General features: G+C 44.3%; 9 non-coding genes across 9 annotated transcripts; 7 read left to right on the plus strand and 2 right to left on the minus strand.

Annotated features, from left to right (window-relative positions):
• The first annotated feature begins 96 nt into the window (after positions 1–96).
• LOC148637776 (U5 spliceosomal RNA) lies at positions 97–211 on the plus strand. Its single transcript, XR_015931246.1, has one exon. It is a non-coding gene; the product is annotated as a U5 spliceosomal RNA (small nuclear RNA).
• Positions 212–604: 393 nt separating this feature from the next.
• LOC148637777 (U5 spliceosomal RNA) lies at positions 605–720 on the plus strand. Its single transcript, XR_015931251.1, has one exon. It is a non-coding gene; the product is annotated as a U5 spliceosomal RNA (small nuclear RNA).
• Positions 721–1,111: 391 nt separating this feature from the next.
• Positions 1,112–1,226, plus strand: LOC148637778 (U5 spliceosomal RNA). Its single transcript, XR_015931236.1, has one exon. It is a non-coding gene; the product is annotated as a U5 spliceosomal RNA (small nuclear RNA).
• A 393-nt stretch (positions 1,227–1,619) lies between these two features.
• Positions 1,620–1,736, plus strand: LOC148637779 (U5 spliceosomal RNA). Its single transcript, XR_015931240.1, has one exon. It is a non-coding gene; the product is annotated as a U5 spliceosomal RNA (small nuclear RNA).
• A 391-nt stretch (positions 1,737–2,127) lies between these two features.
• On the plus strand, positions 2,128–2,244 carry LOC148637780 (U5 spliceosomal RNA). The gene has a single exon (XR_015931239.1). It is a non-coding gene; the product is annotated as a U5 spliceosomal RNA (small nuclear RNA).
• Positions 2,245–8,594: 6,350 nt separating this feature from the next.
• trnam-cau (transfer RNA methionine (anticodon CAU)) lies at positions 8,595–8,667 on the minus strand. Its single transcript has one exon. It is a non-coding gene; the product is annotated as a tRNA-Met (tRNA).
• Positions 8,668–10,749: 2,082 nt separating this feature from the next.
• trnah-gug (transfer RNA histidin (anticodon GUG)) lies at positions 10,750–10,821 on the minus strand. Its single transcript has one exon. It is a non-coding gene; the product is annotated as a tRNA-His (tRNA).
• An 8,797-nt stretch (positions 10,822–19,618) lies between these two features.
• trnas-cga (transfer RNA serine (anticodon CGA)) lies at positions 19,619–19,700 on the plus strand. The gene has a single exon. It is a non-coding gene; the product is annotated as a tRNA-Ser (tRNA).
• Positions 19,701–21,006: 1,306 nt separating this feature from the next.
• On the plus strand, positions 21,007–21,087 carry trnas-uga (transfer RNA serine (anticodon UGA)). The gene has a single exon. It is a non-coding gene; the product is annotated as a tRNA-Ser (tRNA).
• The last annotated feature ends 1,639 nt before the right edge of the window (positions 21,088–22,726 follow it).

Raw genomic sequence — 22,726 nt, forward strand, 5'->3', positions numbered from 1 at the left:
CCACTGGCTCGTTTGTAAGGCCAGGTGCATTGCCAACCACGACCGGCAGGGCAGAGGCCTTGAAGGCGGCCTGGGCTCCTGCAGCTGTGCAGCCACGCACTCTGGTTTTTCTTCATCTCGTACAAATCTTTCGCCTTTTACTAAAGATTTCCGTGGAGAGGAGCATGAATGAGTTCCCTGCAATTTTTGTGCTTTCCTGCTTTCGGGTGGCGGGCAGCTGGGCTGGTCAAAGAGAGAAAATGAGCACGTTCGCAATCGCTCTTGTAATGGTGATTGTGGCCGTCTGCTCCGCGAGTCCTCGGTCTCCGGCCGTCTGATTGGCGCTCTTTTCTTTGGGGGGCGGGAAGTGTCCGGCCGCAGGGGATCTTGGGACCTCGCTTTGCATAGCGGCTTCCCAGAGTGCGTCGTTTCCGGCACAGTGTGGCTGGGTGTTTTCCGACTTATCGCACGGATTGGGCACGGCCGCAAGCTGAGAGCCGCAGGCGATGAGCCCGGAGCTGAACGGGCCCCACTGGCTAGTTTGTAAGGCCAGGTGCATTGCCAACCATGACCGGCAGCGCAGAGGCTTTGAAGGCGGCCTGGGCTCCTGCAGCTGTGCAGCCACGCACTCTGGTTTCTCTTCATTTGTACGAATCTTTCGCCTTTTACTAAAGATTTCCGTGGAGAGGAGCATGAATGAGTTCCATGCAATTTTTGCACTTCCCTGCCTTCGGGTGGGGTACGGGTGGGCTGGTCAAAGAGAGAAAACAAAAACGTTCACAATTCCTCTTGTTATGGCGATTGTGGCCGTCTGCTCCGCGAGTCCTTGGTCTCCGGCCGTCTGATTGGCGCTCTTTTCTTTGGGGGGCGGGAAGTGTCCGGCCGCAGGGGATCTTGGGACCTTGCTTTGCATAGCGGCTTCCCAGAGTGCGTCGTTTCCGGCACAGTGTGGCCGGGTGTTTTCTGAGTTATCGCACGGATTGGGCACGCTCGCAAGCCGTGAGCCGCAGGCGATGATCCCGGAGCTGAACGGGCCCCACTGGCTCGTTTGTAAGGCCAGGTGCATTGCCAACCACGACCGGCAGCGCAGAGGCTTTGAAGGCGGCCTGGGCTCCTGCAGCTGTGCAGCCATGCACTCTGGTTTCTTTTCATTTCGTACAACTCTTTCGCCTTTTACTAAAGATTTCCATGGAGAGAAGCATGAATGAGTTCCCTGCAATTTTTGTGCTTTCCTGCTTTCGGGTGGCGGGCAGCTGGGCTGGTCAAAGAGAGAAAACAAGCACGTTCGCAATCGCTCTTGTAATGGTGATTGTGGCCGTCTGCTCCGCGAGTCCTCGGTCTCCGGCCATCTGATTGGCGCTCTTTTCTTTGGGGGGCGGGAAGTGTCCGGCCGCAGGGGATCTTGGGACCTCGCTTTGCATAGCGGCTTCCCAGAGTGCGTCGTTTCCGGCACAGTGTGGCTGGGTGTTTTCCGACTTATCGCACGGATTGGGCACGGCCGCAAGCTGAGAGCCGCAGGCGATGAGCCTGGAGCTGAACGGGCCCCACTGGCTAGTTTGTAAGGCCAGGTGCATTGCCAACCATGACCGGCAGCGCAGAGGCTTTGAAGGCGGCCTGGGCTCCTGCAGCTGTGCAGCTACGCACTCTGGTTTCTCTTCATCTTGTACGAATCTTTCGCCTTTTACTAAAGATTTCTGTGTAGAGGCGCATGAATGAGTTCCATGCAATTTTTGTGCTTCTCTGCCTTCGGGTGGGGCGCAGCCTGGCTGGTCAAAGAGAGAAAACAAAAACGCTCGCAATCGGTCTTGTTATGGCGATTGTGGCAGTCTGCTCCGCAAGTCCTCGGTCTCCGGCCGTCTGATTGGCGCTCTTTTCTTTGGGGGGTGGGAAGTGTCCGGCCGCAGGGGATCTTGGGACCTCGCTTTGCATAGCGGCTTCCCAGAGTGCGTCATTTCCGGCACAGTGTGGCCGGGTGTTTTCCGAGATATCGCACGGATTGGGCACGCTCGCAAGCCGTGAGCCGCAGGCGATGAGCCCGGAGCTGAACGGGCCCCACTGGCTCGTTTGTAAGGCCAGGTGCATTGCAAACCACGACCGGCAGCACAGAGGCTTTGAAGGCGGCCTGGGCTCCTGCAGCTGTGCAGCCACGCACTCTGGTTTCTCTTTATTTCGTACAAATCTTTTGCCTTTTACTAAAGATTCCCGCGGAGAGAAGCATGAATGAGTTCTATGCAATATTTGTGCTTCTCTGCTTTCGGGTGGGGCGCAGCTGGGCTGGTCAAAGAGAGAAAACAAAAACGTTCGCAATCGCTCTTGTAATGGTGATTGTGGCCGTCTGCTCGCGAGTCCTCGGTCTCCGGCCGTCTGATTGGCGCTCTTTTCTTTGGGGGCGGGAAGTGTCCGGCCGCAGGGGTTCTTGGGACCTCGCTTTGCATAGCGGCTTACCAGAGTGCGTCGTTTCCGGCACAGTGTGGCTGGGTGTTTTCCGACTTATCGCACGGATTGGGCACGGCCGCAAGCTGAGAGCCGCAGGCGATGAGCCCGGAGCTGAACGGGCCCCACTGGCTAGTTTGTAAGGCCAGGTGTATTGCCAACCACGACCGGCAGGGCAGAGGCCTTGAAGGCGGCCTGGGCTTGCGTGATCGGATCAACTAAATGCTGTGGTGTTACTTTTTGTCAATGAAAAAATAAACTCTTTTCGTTTACAAAGACGGTTACAAAGAATGTGGACCAGGGTAATACTTTGAGCTTACAGCTTGTCCAAGGTCATTCATTATTAATACTCTTAGTAATATCTTCAGTAAAGACTTTGATGCATAAAATATTCCTGCATATTTAAAATATTTATGATAAAGGTGGTAGGTTGTGTACTTTTGTCCAACAGAACAATCTTGCTTTTATAAAATATACCGCCTTTTTAATGTTTAATGATTAACATGCTGTAATACACTGTTTAAATTTAAAAGTCTAAAGAGTATACACCTTAAATTCTTAATTGAATAAAGATTGTCCCTCAGCAGTGATCAGGATTCAAAACTGACGTTTTCTGGTGACAGCTCAAATGCTGTACAGCAGAGGTTGACCTTTATTAGCTCCACCTGGCGGTTTTACAAGGTGATTCCGGATACTATTAACATAATCTAATTTGCGTCCGGTATGATGCGGTATACTGCGACACTCCCACCGTGTTATACCGCAGCATACCCCGCTTGTTTTGAATGGCTGCATATGTATATAGACTCTATATATACATTTGGTGCATGCCACAATTTTGGATGGTGGTGGAGGAATAGGGATTTTCTCAACACGGCAGGGACTCCAGTTAAGAATGCTGGGTTTATCTCTGAACTATTAGAAGCTTTGCAGCTACTGACTGAAGTAGCTGTGGTAATGTGTAAATCACATAATAAAGAAATGTTTCCAGTAACTCGAGGGAACAACTTTGCAGATGCAACTGTCAGGTGAGCAATACTTGTAGAACAGTAGTCTGAGACCTCTGTGAAGCAGAGAAATGGACATGGTTAGAAAAGATTATGGGGCTGCAGGATGATGGGGTGTGGAGCTGACAGCACACCAGACGCCCTGCATGCCCTCACAGCCTAATGCCCTTTATAGCCCGACAAATGCACTCTGTTGGACACCCAGGTGGGAGTCAAATGGTGTGCCGGTTACCCAAAACTGGGTGAGAACCGGGTTTGAAGCAGTAACCACTTATGTGGTATCTAATGTGGATGTAATGTTTATCAAAGGAACTCAACTACAGTTCAGGTGCGGGTGCAACAGCTCAAAAGGCCTGCTCCTGAGGAACCTTTCAAACCTGGGAAATTGAAAATTGTAAAGGGAAACCTGGGCTCTTATAATCTGTTTTCCCGGTGGGTTGCTGCCACTGCCTCTGTGTCTACCAAACACTTGATAACAGAGATAAGCCCTCGGTGGGCACTGCCCTGCCCCTTGTATTATGATCAAGGAACACACTTCACAGGGAAGGTGTGTCAGGCTGTGGCTGCATTGTTCGGAGTGAGATGGACTGAGATCACCCTCAGTCTGCTGGAACAGTGGAATGAAGGAACAGATCTCTGAAAGATCGACTAGACATCAGACTGAAGGAACGCCATGGGATGCGGGCTGGATCAAACAGAACTGTGTAACAGCCTGTTTGATATCATCACGGACCAATCAATGAAACTTCCTGGGGGGACGAATTTAGCTGGACGAATGGATTGTTGAATTTGCTAATTCTCTATTGTAGTATTGTAGGTTGCTAGGACTTAGCAAAGCACTATGATGAAGAAAAATATATATCATAATTATAATCCAGACGATTGGGGCATTGGTGCATGGCTACAGTCTGTGCTAGGAACATTGAGAGGGTCTCTGGTTCAATACATATTTGTGGGTCTGGTATTATTCGTTATGATCATATCGTTAATATCCTGTTTGAAAAACATGTGGACTAAAGCTGCTGCTTCTGTGCTAATTGTACGCCCTGAAGGGATCATGAAGGTCAAAAAATGATTTCATGGGAAAGGTTCTCTTATCTAGTGGCAGAACCTGATGGGTAGAACAATATAGCTTTAAGGGGGGTTACCCTTGGGAGTGATTCCCCTAGATGCAAATGATTATTGTGGTTTGTTTGTTCATAATAAGATGTTTTGCAGGAACGGAACAAAGAGAAATTTTACAACTTCAGCTAGAATTGTTCTGCAAAACGTCACAGCTGAGGCAGGGGAACAATGTGTAGATTTTTCTAAGAGTTATTACCCAGTTGTTGACCAATCTGTTGACCAATGTTGACCAAAAAAGCCTAAGATTATGCTGGGCTCCAGCCCACAGGGATTTACCTGTGCTGTAAGAACTAATGAGTGAATAAGGAGACTGGATTCTGGTGAAAGACTTCAGGAAAAAGAAATGGTGTTCACTCAGGTGGAGGGGGCTGTACCAGGTGCTGCTGACCACTGCCACTGCTGTGAAGGTCACAGAAATGGTGCCCTGGATTCATGCTTCCCACTGTAAAAAGGTCACAACGAACTGAGCAAAGCGCAGGAGTGATGTCTCCACAAGGACAGATGGGGATAACCTGCTTGGGACTGATGTGCACAGCCCTTTTCCTTTTTATGTAGAAGCCTGTCACCACCCCAAAAGAGGAAGAATCTAAACACGAAGCCTCTTTGTATACAAACTGGCTGAATGAAACTGATAATGAGGGGGATATGAGTAATTTGTGGTATAAATTTATAAATCATACTGTAAAGTTAAAGAAATTTAATGCATCTTGTTATATATGTGCTTTAATGCCTCATTCTACAGCCTCACCCATGCGACTTTTTATGAAATGTACTCTTTTATTAATATCACGTTAGAAGGCTTAGACGCTATCAAACAAGAATTAAGGGGAGTTAGATTAATGGCACTTCAGAACAGGTTCGTGCTGGACCTTCAAAATGCAGCATCTGGAGGAGTCTATGCTTTAGTAGGAGACTCCTGTTGTACATATATTCCAGCTAATGACTATGATTACGGAAATCTTACGCTCGCTATTCAGCATTTGAAAGAACTAAAAGACAAGGTGAATAAAGAGAGAGGCATAAAAGATACACCGGCTTTTCTCTCCTGGTTAGAATCACTGTTTGGGCCAGGGGGAATGTTTTTCTTTTAAGTTACTAACACCGATTATAGGGGCTGTGATACTTGTCTTCCTGTTTTTATGTTGCTGTATGACATGTATTATTCCAATGCTTCGAAATATGGAAATATGGTACCTAGGGGGATAAACTGTTCATCCTTCCAGTCTGGAGAATTGGCAACTGTCTGACGTCAGTAAGTGATCCTTAAAAAATTAATAGTTCCATGACAGTGTGCATCACCAGAAAATCAATTTCAATGCATTAAAACTCTTGTTATCCTTCTGATCATTGAAGTGTCATTGCCCCAGCACTGTATACTCTTACTTTTGACGCCTGTCTGAAGTTGGATCCATTTCTAAGAATGGTGACTCACATATCCTCATGCTCAACTTTGGCTCAACCACACAAACTATGAAGTTAATCATCTGCTTTTGCTCCAAGATTTATGTTACTAGGCTCTCTCCTGGGGATCCTCGTGTTCAAACATTGCCCTTATTGTGGATGATCCATGACAGAATTCAGGGAATTCAGAATTCTGATACCTCAGCTCAGATTCTGACTGGGCAGACTGTCATTGCCTGGTGTGAATGTGTGCATATCTGTTTTTGTGCATGTTCTGTGGCCTGTTGTACAGTACATCACAAATGAAAGGGAAATGGAAAACTAAAATAAGACTCAAGTGTTTTATCTTTCATTAACAGTGTTTCATTAGTATCTGTGCTAGATCCTGTCATCCACTGCTTACCACGACAGGCTCTAGCACAGGATAGCAGCTAATACATTTAACAATCTCACTGCACAATGTTGTATATTCAAGGGCTGATCTTCTGTACTTTTTCTTTCACTTTTCATTTCCTAGAAACTCAGTCCTGCCAGGAATAATCTGAGAACAAAATCAATCTGAGTGAAAATCTAAGCAGAGGAAGATTGTTTTAAGAGTCAACAAGGTCTAATTCAAGGTCATCAGCACTAACAACATTCTCTCTGGAGACAGGCGATAAGAAAATTGAAAGTGTGTATTGTTACACAACAGCAGAGACTATGAGTTATGCTATCATGAGAGTGGTGATGGATTTTTTTCATTGCTTAGTTTTACAGGTTCTGTACATTTGAACATTCAAAGTGACTAAAGTAAAGGAGTTTTCCCTTTTTACCACATAATTCCCAAAGATCAACACTAATAGAAAGCCTAATTCCAGCCAAGATTCAATTACTGTCTCTCAGGCATCCCAGCAGTGGATTTCATGACTTCAGACAGCCATCTTTATCAGTGGAGAACTCAATGCTCTGAGGTTTACTGGCAGAGTCTCACACTGGGTAATACGTTGGTAAATAATGTCCTATGGAATTCTACTATTGATAAATTCTACTATGGAACTGCGATGTGTCCTGAAAAAATCTTCTATGATAGTGGTACAGTCCATCACACCCCACCTACAGCCTTTAAAAGAGAAAAAAACAAATTCTGATATTATGGTGGAAAAAGAGCCCTGGAATCTTTGTAGAAGGACAAAAGACGGAAAGAACGGGCAGTGTAACCATGGCGAAGAGAAGGGAAATATTGGAGAGAGCTTTTTTCATACACTTTTTATCATTGTTTTTCCAGCCCAACAATGATCAACAAATATGGGCAGGCGTCCTGTGCCAAATCCAATCTACCTTTCTTCCAAGCATACAGGAATGTCAGTGAATTAAATATTGACATATGAAAATTCCCAAAAATATGCAATCACACATATGCAGTTTGAGCAAACATAAGACAATACCCAAGTACCACAAACTACCAGGCATCATTAGCAGTTCAGGTGGGGAGCTGTGTCAGCATGCGTAGGCTGCAAAGGAACAAGTAATAGGTCTATTCCATGCTTAAAAGAGAAGAAAGAAAACACAACATTTCAGCCGTGGAGCCCTCACACCTGAAGAAGGCTCCACGGCCGAAACGTTGTGTTTTCTTTCTTCTCTTTTCATCCAGTGTCATTAGCCAGTTCCTGTCAAAATAAAATAGAAATGGATAACATTCTAGAGAGAGTTTGAAATACCAAGGTACAATTTAAACCATATTTCTTCCACTACAACCACAATATTTTGGAGAGATCGCTGAGCCTAACTGTTCTGGCATGCCCGTTAGCCTCCGTCCTGCTTCAGCAATGAATGCAACGGGGCACATTCTGAGGGAGATGCGGTCAATCAGGTTGCAGGAAAACCACGCTATGCTTTTTTTTGAGATCCTGAAAAGGACAGAGGGGCCATGTATATGTGTGCAGCTGGATATGTAATTGCAGGTGGCGTAGCAAATTCTGCTGAAGCCCCACTGCCTGGTGTGGACGGTAGCTGTGCATGTTGCAGCAGAATTGTGCATGTGAGATCAAGGGGGCATGTCATGTGTTTGAGCACTTCACTCCCTTCCGGAAGAGTCCCAAAAATTTGTAAGTTCTTTGGATGACCTGTGGACCGATCTTTCACGATGAAGAATTCCTTAAGAAGAATAGATATCGGCCCACCATCCCAATGCCTCCATCTCAAAACAGCAACCTCCCACTGCCCTTAGTCTGCAAGGCAGTCCTTTCAAGTGCGATGATGACGCCGGGACCTTCGTTGCCTATTGTACGAGCTGAACTTTTGTGCTCATCAATTCAACGCTCTTTCCATCAACTCATCTTGTCTTTTGACGCTTCGTGTTTTGTGCTCCTTTGACTATCGGCATATTGGGTGACTGCAAACACTGAAGTTCTTGCTTACGGAGTGTGGAACAGTGTTTTCAAGTGATCGCTGTTCTGTCATGTTGACGCCGAGTGAATCTTTCTTTGGCAACATGGGCAGGCTGACAGCAAAAGTAATGGCAAATTTCTTGACTTATTTCTGAATGTGAATGTTCTTTAGAAAAGGGATGCGGCGTTGCTTCTCCCCCGTGTAAAGGTCACGCATTCCAGACGTGGTTATGAGCGAACAGTTGCCGCAAGTGTTTGAAAAGAGCAAGAGAGGAAGCAGCCCTGCCCCGTGTGAGGATCAAACTCAGGACCTTCAGATGATGAGACTGACGCGCTACCAACTACGCCAACGAGGCCAGCTGCAATGCACAGCCGGAAAGTTTGCCTCATATGGATTTCAGTCGCCCGTTCTCTAATCTTTAGACGCCCTCTGCTGGATGTTGCATTTGCCTTTTGATCTCACCGATACTTTTTTGGTCTGTTTCTGTTGCGAGTCCGTTTTTCAGATCTCACCTAGCACAAGTCTCTCTGGCTGAAGTGGCCTCTCTGCTTCAGCATCGTGCCCTCACTCAGCCATTAAAAACGTCACTCGGACTTCTGACATGCTGACATGAAATGTCAAGAGAGAGTGGCGGAGACGCTTAAGGCAGAGAGAAGATGAAGAGGGGTGTGGCTGCGAAATGATTGACAGCTGCATGACGCTCTCCATGCAAGGTGTGACCACAGGCTAAAGGACACCTTTCGGCACATCAAGCTCTAAACACACACCTGGAGGATGTGGGAAATGATCCCGCTACCTCTCGCATGCAAAGCGAGCGCTGTACCATGCAAGCTAACCCCCCTCGCTGGGGCTCATGCCTCGGTGTCGCCTAGTGCCGCTTGTTCCCCTCTTACCGGGTGCAGTTCACTGCCCTTCGTCTGCAAGGCAGTCGTGTAATTGCGGCTTTCTTGACTTATTGATGAAGGTCTGACTGGACGAGCGAATGACGCCTCTCCCCCGTCCTCAAGCTCGCTGACAGAATAAAATGGAAAGTGCTGCCGTGGCTCATTGGTTTAGGGGTATGATTCTCGCTTAGGGTGTGGGAGGTCCTGGGTTCAACTCGCGGATGAGCCCTTGTGTGTTCTTTTTGTCCTCGTCCACAAGACTGGGAACTGATATCCACATCACCTTGCAGCATCTGCTTATGGCAAACGATGGAATGTGACTAATGACTGAACGAGCCTGGTGAATACTCATCACGTGGCACAATGAGAGCGTGCAGTCAGCTGTCCAAGGCAGCAACCTCATTGCTCGTTCAAAAGAACACGTACTGAAAACTCATCACCACTATGTCGTAAATGAGCACCGCGATCGCTTGTTGTCATGCGTCCTTACTTGGGAAATGCAGAAGCAAAAACTGCCCTCTCTCAGCCACCGAAACGTGTGCGGCTCGCCTTGCACTCTCTGCGCCTCGCATATTTATGGAGCTGTCTGCTCTTCTTTCTGTTGAAGTACGCAAGTTACGGGGCGTACTGCACACTATGATGTGCTCAATGACAGCTTTCAAGATTTGAAAACTATGAGCTTGATGGCTCAAGTCGAACGAATGTGGTTGTTACGCAATTGATGATCAAACGCACGTATTCTAACGATTCGTGAGAGTATGTTCTAAAGGTCCCTGGCTCGATCCCGGGTTTCGGCATTTTGTTTCATCGCGCCCTTTGTTCCTCTCTCCAGCGCCCTCTGCCTAAAGTGACGCGTCCCTTTCTCAGCCCGAAACGCAAGCGAGACACCAGCAACACTCCCTACAGGTTTCTGTAGTGTAGCGGCTATCACGTTTGCCTAACACGCGAAAGGTCCCCGGTTCGAGACTGGGTGCAAACAGCCTCTTCTTGCACGCTCCTGCACTTCACAGAGGTCTTGAACCACCAGTCATTTGTTCCCAATGTATTTCCGGTGCGTTCATGCACTCTTGTACCAAACGCACGTTTTTTCTGTACCTGGAGCCGATCATTTGCAATTGGGCTGTCCCGACAGACCAAGACGAGCTCTGTCGGCTCAAAAGCAGCGCAACACCTGCGAGAACAACAGAAAGATTAGTACCCAGCGGGGGCCTCTTAGTGAGCCCAAGATCTAATCAAGAATCGACTCCAGAAACAGGGCTGGGCGCATTGTTCCATACTCCGACCACTCTTGGTGTAAACAGGTCCCTCCTGGTCTCTGCATGAAATGCACTTTCCTGCGTTTGCTTTGGTGTAACTGGCTTCCCCTGCATGGGCGAATGTGAAGAAGATCCTTAGTAAGTCATTGAAGAAACCCGAGAAGAGGTCGGAGTGGCCTCTGTCGTTCATCAACGATCCAGTCAGGCAGTACTCCTCTGTAAAGCGCCGTTCGTTCACATCGATTGGCTTTTTTTTGCCTTCATTCGTGCAAGTAGTAAAAGCAGGCGCCCCTATTCTGCCGTGACCCGGATTCGAACCGGGGTTGTTGCGGCCACAACGCAAAGTACTGACCACTATACGATCACGGCGAGTTACCGATACACACGTGGCAGGGCGGAAAAGGCTGTGCTCTCTTCGTGTGACATAATTCGGGAAAGTCCTGACGTTGCATTTCAACTGAGCCCCAGTATACATCGACCCTTCGACACTCTGAGTGACAACTCTCTTGCGTGTTTTCTCATATTTATGTAGTTTGCTTGCATGATGCCCGGAACAGCAAGGTTGTGCGCTCCCATATGGTCTAGCGGTTAGGATTCCTGGTTTTCACCCAGGCGGCCCGTTTTCGACTCCCAGTATGGGAACGTGTCAATTTTGCCTCCTTCTTTCCAAAAGATCAGCACTGTGTACGAAGGAGCCGCATTAAAACTACTCAACGTGCAAAACGTGCGAGAAGAGTGGGCGCTTGTTTCCAGCCGAAACTTCTCGCGTGTGAGACGAGCTGACCATCGCTGCAGGAGGTGGGAGGGTCACTCTGGTAGACAGGGCTGACCGGCAATAGGATTTATACTCTCCAAGATGATATTTGCACTTTCTGGAGAGGCGATTTTCTCCACTTCAGTAGCCCGATTTCGTCGATTGCGTGGAGAGGGCTGTAGAATGTGGCGCCGTCTTTCCTGCTCCGTCCATGACAGGCGTGCTGGTCTCTGGAGAGAGAGCACAGTCCATCAGCGCACTCCAATAAAGGCACTGGAAGCAGCTGAATCGCATTGGCGAAGCTCAGCGCTGGGCCGCTGGGCACATCTTACCACAGTTTCCGTAGTGTAGTGGTTATCACGTTTGCCTCACACGCGAAAAGTCCCCGGTTCGAAACCGGGTGGAAACAGACCAGACTTCCTTTGTCGCCACGCACAAAAGGGGATTGGGGATTCGCCTAGCGCTGTGATCGAACAGACCCACTCACCTCTTAGTGTGGCGGGATCTGCACAGTGCATGTCGCAGCGCATCCTGCTTTCACTTCAATGCGCGTCCTGATGTACCCCGGTCTCCCGCGTGACAGGTGGGGACAGGTGACAGGTGACAGGTCCTATACTAACGAGGAAGACATCGCTCTCCGACCCCCGGCATTGTGTCCCGACCCACCGTGCTGGAAGCCGACTCGTGCTGTGATTCCTTTACGGAGCAGAAATGACAACCGAGGAGCCGAGAGATCATTTCAGCATTTCGCGTCTGAACGGAAAACACAAACGACCAACTCGGAATGACTTGCCTTTGACGCTTATATACCTCTTAGTGTAGCGGGATCTGCACAGTGCATGTCGCAGCGCTCCCTGCTTTCACTTCAATGTGCTTCCTGATGTCGAGTCGTGTGCTGTGCGGAGGCTCTGAAAGCGAGAGCAATGAAAAGGTGCACGACACTGTGAAATAAACATTAATAAACGCATATATAACGTCGAAAACACATCTAACACTAGGAGTATACAGCACTCTGCACAGTGTACGAAGTAAATTATTTTCGCAGTAATTAATTATATTTACTATATTTATTATACACGTGTAAATTAATTACTGCGAAAATAATTTACTTCGTACACTGTGCAGAGTGCCGTATACTCCTAGTGTTAGATGTGTTTTCGACGTTATATATGCATTTATTAATGTCGTCGATTTTACGGTTGCAATTCGACGTTGATTATACGTCGAGGCGACGTATATATACGTATAGCCGTATTTTCGCCGTGAATATACGTATATTCGACGAATCAATGCCCACAGCTTGGCATACAAGGGTTTTGCGGAGGGGTCTTGCCACCTGCCTGAAAAAAAACAGTAAAATCTTTGAGTGCCTATAGAGTTTCTATTTTTATTTTCTTGAGAAAAGTTGATACCATTTCCTGGAAACCCCTTCCCCATCAGTGCGCGGTGCCCGGGGAAAAATCTGTAGGGGGGCGTCTGAAATTCTGAGCGGGGGTGATATTTCGGTTGAAACGGAGCTGTACGGTGCAGCTACCCAAATGAAATCTCGCAGCTATGCCATTGATTAGTGCTTCATGATAGAAGATATCGACTAGCAATCTGGTATTTGCGATGAAGTTCAGTTTCACATTTTTCGTCACTCTCACTGGAGAGTATTGCCTGGAGCGAAAAGTACCATAAGCGTTCATTTTTGCAGCTACATGGACATTCTGAATCGTTAAGAAAAAATGTTGTAAAACCAACAGAAAGCACAGACTGCTATAACTAGTCCTAGTTATATAACGATTTTAAGTATAATGATAAACTACTGCAAGGAATCGGTCCACCTGAGCAAACAGGATCGTAATGTTGACACTCAATAACGACACTGATATGTGCAGTTCCTGGACGGATAGCCCTCCTGCCCATCAAACAGACTGAGTGACTGTTCCTGTCATTTAGTGTTGTCTGACCATTGACAAAGTACAACTATTTTTTTAGGGCGCAAATTAAGTTAGGTAAATCTTTTTGCCCAAAACTGAAGGGGCAACATTCCCCCCTCCCCCCGTGATGCCAGGCCTGTCCCCATCCTATTCCATAATGTCATTATATATAATACCATACAACAGTGACCGATCCTTACTAACTACATGCGTTAAAATTGCACATCAGCTCATAGCAGGGGGCACATAGCCGCGATGTATTATCAATGTTATATTTCAACCATAATATCGACAACATTAATAAACGCATACGTTGAGAAAATATCGAACCCAGCATATTTTCCGGTTATATACCACAATGCATTGCTAGTATTCGTTGGTCACAATTTTGGACACGTTTTTCAAACGTAGAAGTATATCCGCAAATATCTCAGCAATCCTCTTTTGACGAGTAAGTATGAACAATAATAATACTATCTGAATACATACAGATCTTTCTTAATATTATTTTGATTAAAATAGTACGTGAATAAGCAAAAAATGGCACATAAAAAAGTGTGAATGGGGAAGATGACACAAAATCGTTTTGCCGTTTCTCTATTCTTATTCTATGTTGTACTTTCAAACTTTGGGTACTCTTTAATTAGGACAGACTTTATTGCTCAACTGCTATGATGCAAGCCAAATTTTATACATTTATTTCAGTTTTGAGCTTAGTAAACCGTTCACTTTTTAGATTATACTAAAGAAGATATTAATCATCATTTATTTGGGAAGTAATATTATATAATTTTCTCCTAGCTGCGGTGCTGAAGTCCCACCCTACATCAACAGAAAAAGAAATAAAGGAGCATGCAATGTGTTACTTGAAGAATGCACATGAAAGGCAGGGGGCCAGGAGATCTGGACACTGAAAATAATAGGTTTTTGGTTCTAACTGTTAGGACAATTAGACAGGGTTTGCAAATAGTGGAAAAAAATCATCTTAACTTCCATTGTAATATTTTTTTTTCTTGGAAATATAGAAGTTGTACATTTTAAAATGTATATTTGAATCAAAATGTGGTTTTGAGTTAGTGTGTTAATGTAATTAGTTTTGTGTTTGTCATTACTATACTGTATATTGCGCTGTTACCAGAATTTGTAGCTGAAGTTTAAGACTAGTTGTGTTTTTTATGATTATTGCCCATATGTTGATTGTTGATTGATTGTATACAATGTATAATTTGAAATACATATGTTTCAGGTGTGAATGTGTATTTTCAGAATACATTTCTAAATCTAATCATTGGCTTGGTTTACTTGTTTCTACACCTATAAAATCTATCTTTGATGTATAATAGACCTCTACCCATATACGTATAATAGACCTCTAAAGTTATGCGTATAATAGACCTCTAACCATATACGTATAATAGTCCTTTAAAGTTATCCGTATAAAAGACCTCTAAAGTTATCCGGAACTCCAACCATATATGTATAATAGTCCTCTAAATTTATCCGTATAATAGAACTCCAACCATTTATGTATAATGAACGTCTAAACATAGACGTATAATTGACGTATAACTTTAGACGTATATTAGAATTTCATTCTAGACGAATTGTAGACCACATTTAGACGTATAAGGTATGCGTTTAATAGACGTATATTATACGTCTTTTGCCCACTGGGTGGGCTCCAGATGCACATGGAAGCAATCAAGTGTTTCATCCGAGCTGTTTCAAAGACTGCCCAAGAGCTTTCCTTTCACAGAGGCGCAACGATTAATGATGGGGATGCACCCTTCAATGCGCCTTACGACTCTAGGGAGTGATTGAGACGATTCGTAGCGTGTGCTCATTTCCCTCTATTCCCCGTGTTGCAGTGGTAGGATGACGTAAATTACTGCTTCGACACGTAACGGCATTATAATCACGTGCAGGAGCTGAGGAATGCGGTGGCGGCGGGCTCGCATTTGTCGTGCTCGAGTGGTTAAGGCGATGGGCTCGAAATGCGTTGGGGCTTCCCCGCGCAGGTTCGAAACCTGCCGACTCCGGCGTCTGCCGCATGTCGCCTTGTGCCTGCGCGGCAGAGGCGAAGTGCCGCTTCTCCTTTCCTGGTACTATAACAACGCGAAATCGCTTGGACCCGCTGCCATGGACATCAATTCTTCAGATAACCACACACTTTGCCTTCGCACCTCTGGTGCTCTGCTTATGCCTTTGAAAACCTAATGAATAAAGCTGAAAGAACCGACACGATATGTAGGTGCTGGTAAAGCACGCAGTAAAGAACTGTTAACAGCAAGGGTTTCAGTGGGTTAACTGAGGAGAAGGCGTGATCGCTAATTGTTGACTTTTTATTTGGTGTTAGAAACACTTACTGTGCATGACGTGCAACAAATGTAGCCACAGAAATTGCATCACGCTTTCATGTATGCTATTGCAGACACCAACGTTGCCTAGATAGAAAACCGAAATAGCCGTGGGTTTGCTTGCTGGTCTGAAGGATCTCTCTTCGAATCTCTATCATTTGTCAATGGAAGTAAAAGGCGCTGCAATCTCATACGTTCAGAATCAAACCCGCAGCTGTTGTTCGACTTTATTTCTTGACTAATTACAACTGAGTGTCGCATGAGCAGTTACATAAACTTGTCTGGTATATTTGAACACAAATGCCGTTCTTCAATTAAAACTAACAGTACATTGTCAGGGACATTCAGTTCTATACAAACAAGAGACAGACAAGAGAATATTTCTACCTTTCATGTGGACTACGTGTTGACTTACTGATCGGAATAATAAGAAGGCAGAACAAAAAAAGGCACCGCTGGTATTCAGACCCAGGATCTCCTGTTTACTAGACAGGCGCTTTAACCAACTAAGCCACGGCGCCCCGGGAGCGCTGTCCTTTTGCAGCCACTTGGACACACCACTCAGACACATCTGCATTCGGTGTGTGCTCCGCCTGCTCGCTGAGCAAGTTGCCACCTTTACATGCAATAGCAACATCGACACCAAGAGAAAGGATGAGAAATGGCTTTTATCTGGAACTTTTCATGTCCAAGGAACTCAATGTGCTTTCTGTGTACAACAGGGCCACTGAACTCCACACTGGCCACTGAACCACAGCAGTGGCTTGCTGGCTTGATGTCTCCCAAGGAAAATGTTGAAATTGCATGTGGAACAGGAAAATGACTCTCAGGTGCCCATTGCTCATTTTCAGACACATTTATGCAATACTTTCACCATGCGTTGAGCAATAGGGATTAAAGATACCAGAGGTAAGGTTTAAAAGTGATTCTGAGGTGCAACACATCAGCGATACAGCTAGGCATCTGAAATGCGGGGTTTGAGAGCCCTTCAGGGAACACCGTACCCTAAAGGTACCAGAAGTCCACTAGTATAAGCATTAAGTCACTGTCACCCCTGTTACAATGTGATTGCTACATATCTTCATTTCTTTGGTTTTTAAGGAGTAAGAGTGCAGGGGGTCTAAATCTGCGATCCAGTGTGTTGAAGTATTTCACAACACTACCTGTAGCCCGTCTGAAAATAAATCCTCATTCTGATTATTGCCCTGGGCATGTACCAATAAATCACTGAGCATATATATATCTCACTGTGTTGAAGCTAGAGACCTGTATGTAATAATATGATGCTAAAATGTTATTTTCATATATATTAATGTAATAAATGATTGCTTATGCTTTATAAACAAACCTAATTAAAATAAAAGCTTAAGTTTTGTATTTATCTTTTACCATAGAACATGATTTTCTTTGTATTTCAAGCCCACAAAGTGTCCAAATGACGCACTACATGATATAAGGAAGATTATCACATGCATATCGGTATTATCTTTCTTATGAAAATGCATTCCTTTCATTACCTTTTACTTTTTAAAATGAACTCAAATTGTGTATAATGTAATAATTTAAGTAGAATAGATTCTAATAATATAATGATCCAGTGTGTTGCACTACTTCACTGCTTCACTGCTCTATGCCGTCTGGAAATAAATCCTCAGACTCCTTACTGCCCTGGGCATGTACCAATAAATTACAGGAGCACATCTATATATCACTGCGTTGAAGCAGGAGACACACAATCACTGCAAACACATCCTAAATACAGTGTTCCATCACCTTTGACCTCATCCAGAACGTATCATTTCTTGAAAGGGATTGCTGTCCGAATGCACATCTGAATCCCAAACAGAATCTCTAGTAATATACGATCGTTTGTGAAACATGCAAATGACTGTCTCAGGGGCCCATTCCTCATTGTCAGACACATGTATGCAATGCTTTCACCGTGCATTGAGCAATAGGGATTAAAGACGCCACAGGTAAGGTTAGATGTCATGTTCTATGATCATTTCTTTCAGCATTAGGGACTAAATATACTAAACGTATGATGCTAAAATGTTATTTTCACATATATTAATGTAATAAATGATTGCTTATGCTTTATAAACAAATCTAATTAAAATAAAAGCTTAAGTTTTGTATTTATCTTGTACCATAGAACATGATTTTCTTTGTATTTCAAGCCCACAAAGTGTCCAAATGTTCTATGATCATTTCTTTCAGCATTAGGGACTAAATATACCAAACGTATGATGCTAAAATCCTGAAAAAAGGATGTGCTCCATCTTGTCAGTAGATTGGATTCCAAAACTGATTTGGGTCAATATACATTACCTTTGAAGATAAGGTACAGTCTACTGTAGGGAACCATCAACTTAGAAAGCATTGGCCTTCCCTGGGGGTCAGGTAGGTGCAAAAGATAAACCTTTATCCTATCTTTATATTAAGATAAGTGGCCAAGCAGTATTTTTCCAAGTTTCACCAAGCTCATCATGTTGCCATAGTAGACAAAGTTCTATAAAATGTTAAATAACTTTTAAAAAAAGCATCTTGGTCTTTCAGTACTGTACAAGGTGAATTAAACTGTCCCTGGTAATAAAAAGTAATTAGAAGCATCCCAGAAACTTTATCTCTAGAAACATTAGCTGTTTTATATCATGTAATTTAGTGTGATGTTGTAAGAATTCAAGGACATTATCACACACAGAAATTGGTTCAGTTAAATCTAAAAAACACAGCTAAACATGGGTTTAAATGTAAAATAGAAGTCTTACCTCTTGTCAAAAGATTTAATTCAAGAAGCAATGTAATATATGATTGCTTATGCTTTATAAACAAATCTAATTAAAATAAAAGCTTAAGTTTTGTATTTATCTTGTACCATAGAACATGATTTTCTTTGTATTTCAAGCCCACAAAGTGTCCAAATGACGCACTACATGATATAAGGAAGATTATCACATGCATATCGGTATTATCTTTCTTATGAAAATGCATTCCTTTCATTACCTTTTACTTTTTAAAATGAACTCAAATTGTGTATAATGTAATAATTTAAGTAGAATAGATTCAGGTAGGAAATATAGAGTCATGATGTTTATGGCTGACATCATTTCACATGGGTGAATTATAAGCTAAGAAACAAAAACATTTACAATGAAGATACCATTGCTTAATTTTTAATGCCTTTAAAAAATAAATACCTCCTGAGAATAATTTGCCACTCCCAGATCCTTGGTAAGGTACTGTTTGAATCCAATCAGGAGAGGAGCATCCAGGGAGTGCTTTCTATAGAGTCCAGCTTGGGCCACTCTCTTCCGGCCTGCTGATACTTTTTAACTACTCAGGGCCTGTAAGGATATAAAACACCGGTTTAAACATTTTATACCTATAAGACAAATAGAATTTTAGTAAAAAATAGATACATCTGAAAAATAAAAAGTCTTACTGCTGATAGAGTTCTTTAGAGCTCACATCTTCCCCTTCCTTATCCGCTTCTGTTTCAGTTTCTAGAGCAGCCTCTGGCATCTCTTCCTCCTGGACAGCGGCCTCTTGCTCAGGGCCGCTGGAATGCAGGTAGATTCTTTTCAACATGCTTTTACATAATATGTTGTAACAATGATTTCAAAAAGAAACTACAGAAGCCTTACAGATTAAAAATATCTCACCTTGTGCTCATTTCCCTCTATTCCCCGTGTTGCAGTGGTGGGATGACGTAAATTACTGCTTCGACACCTAACGGCATTATAATCAAGTGCAAGAGCTGAGGGCTTTAGTTTTGTTTCGTTTTCCATGGCGTTCGTAAGCGCGCAAATCAAAGGCAGTTCCTGCGTCTAACACGAATGTAAATGCTTTTGAAAGTGCAATGTGGTGCAGCTTGTAAAATCCTTGTCCACATTTGTGGTTTGTTGATGTTTTTTCTGTCTGCCAAAGTTGCATTTTGACTTCTGGACGGGGAGACTTTATCATTTGAACGTGAAGCCAGCCTTAAACCCTCTGAGGCGTGTCTGTCTGCCGGCACGTATTTTGTGAAAGGTATTTTTTTTTTTAACGGAGAGCGACTTTGAAAACGTTTCCGCAGCCACCTGGCACTCCGTGTTAGATTATAGGAGGAATGCGGCGGCGGCGAGCTCGCTGTAGTCGTGGCCGAGTGGTTAAGGCGATGGACTCGAAATCCATTGGGGACTCCCCGCGCAGGTTCGAATCCTGCCGACTACGGCGTCTGCCGCACGTCGCTTTGTGCCTGCGCTGAAAAGGCGTAGTGCCGCTTCTCCTTTCCTCGTGCTATAAAAACGCTAAATCGCTTGTCCCCGCTGCCATGGAAATCAATTCTTCAGGTAACCACACACTTTGTGTTCGCACCTCTGGTGCTCTACTTATGCCTTTGAAAACCTAATGAATAAAGCTGAAAGAACCGACACAATATGTAGGTGCTCGTAAAGCACGCAGTAAAGAACTGTTAACAGCAAGGGTTTCAGTGGGTTAACTGAGGAGAAGGCGTGATCGCTAATTGTTGACTTTGTATTTGGTGTTAGAAACACTCTTACTGTGCATGACGTGCAACAAATGTAGCCACAGAAATTGCATCACGCTTTCATGTATGCTATTGCAGACACCAACGTTGCCTAGATAGAAAACCGAAATAGCCGTGGGTTTGCTTGCTAGTCTGAAGGATCTCTCTTCGAATATCTATCATTTGTCAATGGCAGTAAAAGGCGCTGCAATCCCATACGTTCAGAATCAAACTCGCAGCTGTTGTTCGACTTTATTTCTTGACTAATTACAACTGAGTGTTGCATGAGCAGTTACGTAAACTTGTCTGGTATATTTGAACACAGATGCCGTTCTTCAATTAAAACTAACAGTACATTGTCAGGGACATTCAGTTCTATAAAAACAAGAGACAGACAAGAGAATATTTCTACCTTTCATGTGGACTACGTGTTGACTTACTGATCGGAATAATTGAAAAGTTCGGGTCATAGCCGATGCAGTGCGTGCTAATTAGAACAACAGCAACGCTGAGCTCTCAGCACCGTACTGAGCCCAGGTGTTTTTCTAAAGCTGTCAGGTGCAGTTCATTTACAGTACGCCCCGTGTCTCAACGGTAGGACGGAGTCAAATACTGCCTCGACACGCAACAGCATTATAATAAACCGCAGGACTTGAGGGCTGTTCTCTTTGAATGTTCCAAGGCATTCGTAAGAGCGTAGGTCAAGGGCCATTCGTGCATCTCTTGTAACTCGAGTAAAAATGCTATTCAAAGTGCAGTGACTGAAATCGTCGTCCACATGTCTCCGTTGTTGATTTCTTTCTGTCTAAGAAAGTTCTATTTTCATGTCCGAACGGGGAGACTTTATCATTCCAACTTGAAGCCACCCTTAAGTACTCTGAGGTGTGTGTCTGCTTACACGTATGGCGTAAAAGGTTTCTTAAACGGAGAGCGAACTTGAAAAAAGTTGCCGCCGCCGCCTCGCACTCCCTGTTCGATTGTAGCAAGAAGCCAACAGCTGGCGTATTTACTGTAATCGTGGCCGAGTGGTTAAGGCAACAAACTTGAAATCTGTTTGGTCTCCCTGCGCAGGTTCAAATCCTGCCGACTACGGTGTCCTTTGCATTTGCTCTCGTGCGTGCATGAAAAAGGACCAGCGCTGTTTTGTTTTCGCTGGGACCTTTAACACTCTAAATCGCCTAGACCCGCTGCCTTGGAAATCGATTCTTCAGCACCCACGAGTGACGCTTTGCAGCTGGACGCAAATAACGATGCTTTTCTGCAACGAGCTTTCCAGCTGAATTTTCTCGGCAGCTCCATACTGAACCTGTTCTCCATTGCAACATAGCGGAGGCTCGTCACGTCTATAGCAAGGCTGTGTAGGACCGCATACGCCACAGTGACTTGTACACAGACCACATGAAAGGCAAGCAAAATACACTTTTAAAATTCCAAAGACTCACAAGGTCAGAGGAACAGCGATGCCCTGAACAGATCTGTTACAGAAGTCTAGGTTGACCTTTTTAGAGCTGTAATTGCATTTTTGTTTAATAGAAGATCAAATCTACTCGCATGTACCAGCACCTTACAGTTTATTGATGTTAATTCTATTTAAGTAATAAGATTGCTAACGATGTTGGACTTTAGCCGGTGTTTTTTAGAACAAATTGCTTACTCTTCTGGAAGGAATACGCAGTACGTGCCTTTGTCAGTCATTGCTCACCATACCTGTAACTTTCTTATCTAACTCACTTCCTCAAATGGTGAAGGTCCACAAACATAAATGAAAAAAACCCTTGTTGTAGATGAGGTGCACAAAAAAGCAGCCCCTGATAGTGTATAACACATTTATACTATTGCAGAGACACATGTAACATATATATACTGTATATATATATGAAACAGAAATAGAAACAGAAACAGGAATCGCTTACTCACCTGGAGAATCTCTGTAGGAATATCTAGCATTTATCAATGGAAATAAAAGCTGCTTTAATACAGTGCATGTTCAAACTCAAACCCTCAGCTGCTGTTCTTGTTTGTTTTGGGACAAATTGCAACTGAGCATCGCATGAGCCGTTACGTACCCTTATCTGTTAGGGAATTTCAAGGGAGGAGTTAGGTCAGAATGGGTAGGCTGCAAAACAACAAGTAAAGATTTATTCCAAGATGAAACGTTGTGGCGATTTTCTTATCTTTTCAGCATGGACTAAACTTTTACGTGTTCCTTATATGCTATATATGTATATATTAGCACCAATGTCGTTCTTAAAAACTAACATGAAATTGTCAGGGACATTCAGCTATATACAAAGACGAGACAGACAAAGTAATAATTCTGTATTAACGTGGCCTACATATTGACGCAATGATCGAACTAACTGACATGTTCTGATTCAGATCCCCTGCAGTTCATGCCAATTAGAACAATAGCAATGCTGAGTCCTCCCCACCCTACTGAGCACAAATTCAGCTGCTCTCCAGTTCTGTTCTGCATGTTTTTTCATTGCAATTGAGCTCGGAGCTGGAGATGATCTCCATACAGTTCTGTGTTAACTAGCCCGCACTTGCGTGCTAATTTACGGGTTGTGGCAAATGCTTTTCTATAGTTCATATACATGACGGCAACCTGTTACCGAGGAACCTGAGAGGTTTAAAAGCCTCACGAGCCAGGCAGGACTCAGACCTACAATCTTCTGATCCAAAGTCAGGCGCGTTATCCATTACGCCACTGGCCCATAGAACATGCGCT

The sequence above is a fragment of the Lepisosteus platostomus genome, unplaced genomic scaffold (genome assembly GCF_059453375.1).
Source record: "Lepisosteus platostomus isolate fLepPlt1 unplaced genomic scaffold, fLepPlt1.hap1 Scaffold_106_H1, whole genome shotgun sequence".
Taxonomy (NCBI): Eukaryota; Metazoa; Chordata; class Actinopteri; order Semionotiformes; family Lepisosteidae; genus Lepisosteus; species Lepisosteus platostomus.